Below are 2,545 nucleotides of genomic sequence, written 5' to 3' on the forward strand. Positions count from 1 at the left end.
GAAAAGGCTTGCTATTGCTAAGCCTGTTTCTTCCACCATTATTATTGAAACCTTGTTGAGGTCTCTCTTGATTCTTCCATGAGAGATTTGGGTGATTTCTCCATGAAGAATTATAGGTATTACCATAGGGTTCTCCTAGGTAATTCACCTCTTCCATGGAAGGGTTCTCAGGATCATAGGCTTCTTCCTCAGATGAAGCATCCTTAGTACTGTTTGGTGCATTTTGCATTCCAGACAGACTTTGAGAAATCAAATTGACTTGTTGAGTCAATATTTTGTTCTGAGCCAATATGGCATTCAGAGCATCAATCTCAAGAACTCCTTTCTTCTGACCAGTCCCATTGTTCACAGGATTCCTTTCAGAAGTGTACATGAATTGGTTATTTGCAACCATTTCAATCAGTTCTTGAGCTTCTGCAGGCGTCTTCTTCAAATGAAGAGATCCTCCTGCAGAGCTATCCAAAGACATCTTGGATAGTTCAGAGAGACCATCATAGAAAATTCCTATGATGCTCCATTCAGAAAGCATGTCTGAAGGACATCTCCTGATTAATTGTTTGTATCTTTCCCAAGCTTCATAGAGGGATTCTCCATCCTTTTGTCTAAAGGTTTGGACTTCCACTCTAAGCTTACTCCATCTTTGTGGTGGAAAGAATTTTGCCAAGAAGGCATTGACTAGCTTTTCCCAAGAGTCCAGGCTTTCTTTAGGTTGAGAATCCAACCATATTCTAGCCCTGTCTCTTACAGCAAAAGGGAATAGCATCAGCCTATAGACCTCAGGGTTAACCCCATTAGTCTTGACTGTGTCACAGATTTGCAAGAACTCAGCTAAAAACTGATGAGGATCTTCCATTGGAAGTCCATGGAACTTGCAATTCTGTTGCATTAGAGAAACTAATTGAGGCTTAAGCTCAAAGTTGTTTGCTCCAATGGCAGGGATTGAGATGCTTCTCCCATAGAAATCAGGAGTAGGTGCAGTAAAGTCACCAAGCACCTTCCTTGCATTGTTGGCATTGTTGTTGTTTTCGGCTGCCATGTCTTCTCCCTTGAAGAATTCGGTCAAGCCCTCTAAAGAGAGTTGTGCTTTGGCTTCTCTTAGCTTTCTCTTCAAGGTCCTTTCAGGTTCAGGATCAGCTTCAACAAGAATGCCTTTGTCTCTGCTTCTGCTCATAAGAAATAGAAAAAGAAGAAGAGAATGTGGAATCCTCTATGTCACAGTATAGAGATTCCTTGAAATGTCAGAGGAAAAGAGAAATAGTAAGAAGAAGGAGAAGGAGAATTCGAATTTTAATAGATAAAATTCGAATTGTGCATTTAGAAGGAGTAGTACTCCATAAATAGAAGGATGTGGGAAGGAGGGAAGAGAATTTTCGAAAATTCAATTAAAAAAATTTGAAAACATTTTGAAAAATGTTAATTGATTTTCGAAAATCAAAGTGGAAAAGAGATAAAGTGATTTTTGAAAAAGATTTTGAAATTAGAAATTAAAAAAAATTTGATTGAGAACTATTTTGAAAAAGATGTGGTTAAAAAGATTTAATTGAAAAGTTATGGGTTTAAAAAGATGTGATTGAGAAGATATGATTTGAAAACATTTTTAAAAGATATGATTTGAAAACAATTTGAAAAGATATGATTTTGAAAATTGATGACTTGCCTAACAAGAAAAGATATGATTGAAACATTTAAACCTCTCTCAACAGAAAAGGCAACAATCTTGTGATGTTCAATCAAATCATTAATTGTTGGTAAGTATCTTTTTAAAAGGAAAGAAATTGAATTTGAAAACATTTGATTGAAAAGATTTGATTTGAAAAAGATTTGATTTGAAAAACTAAGAAAAATTGATTTTGAAAACAAAATCTTCCCCCTGGCACCATCCTGGCGTTAAACGCCCAGAATGGTATACATTCTGGCGTTTAACGCCCAAAATGCACCCCTTTTGGGCGTTAAACGCCCAACCAGGTGCCCTGGCTGGCGTTTAAACGCCAGTCTGCCTTCTTCACTGGACATTTTTGAATGCTCAGCTTTTTCTGTATAATTCCTCTGCAGTTGGTTCTGAATCTTCAATTCCTTGTATCATTGACTTGAAAAGACTCAAATTAAAAATATTTTTTGGATTTTTCTATTAATCAAAATGCAACAAGAATCAAATAACAATGCATGCAAGACACCAAACTTAGCAGTTTGTGCACTACTGACACTAACAATATGAGAATGCATATGAGACACACAAAATACTTCAAGTCAATAGAATTCAAAGATCAAAACGAGAAATATATGCATGAATTCGAAAATTATAACAAAAACATGCATTTGACACTAAACTTCAGATGAGACTCTAGACTCAAACAAGAAACATAAAATCTTTTTGGTCTTTTTATGGTTTTATAAATTTTTTTTGTGTTTTTCGAAAATTAAGTGGAAAAAGGCATCAAAATTCTTAATGAGAATTCCAGGAATCAGTGCAATGCTAGTCTAAGACTCCGGTCCAGGAATTAGACATGGCTTCACAGCCAGCCAAGCTTCCAAGGAAAGCTTCGGT

General features: G+C 36.1%; 1 non-coding gene across 1 annotated transcript; it reads left to right on the forward strand.

Annotated features, from left to right (window-relative positions):
- Positions 1–523: 523 nt before the first annotated feature.
- On the forward strand, positions 524–631 carry LOC130953550 (small nucleolar RNA R71). The gene has a single exon (XR_009075720.1). It is a non-coding gene; the product is annotated as a small nucleolar RNA R71 (small nucleolar RNA).
- Positions 632–2,545: the final 1,914 nt, after the last annotated feature.

This window comes from Arachis stenosperma, chromosome 9 (assembly GCF_014773155.1).
Source record: "Arachis stenosperma cultivar V10309 chromosome 9, arast.V10309.gnm1.PFL2, whole genome shotgun sequence".
Lineage (NCBI taxonomy): Eukaryota > Viridiplantae > Streptophyta > Magnoliopsida > Fabales > Fabaceae > Arachis > Arachis stenosperma.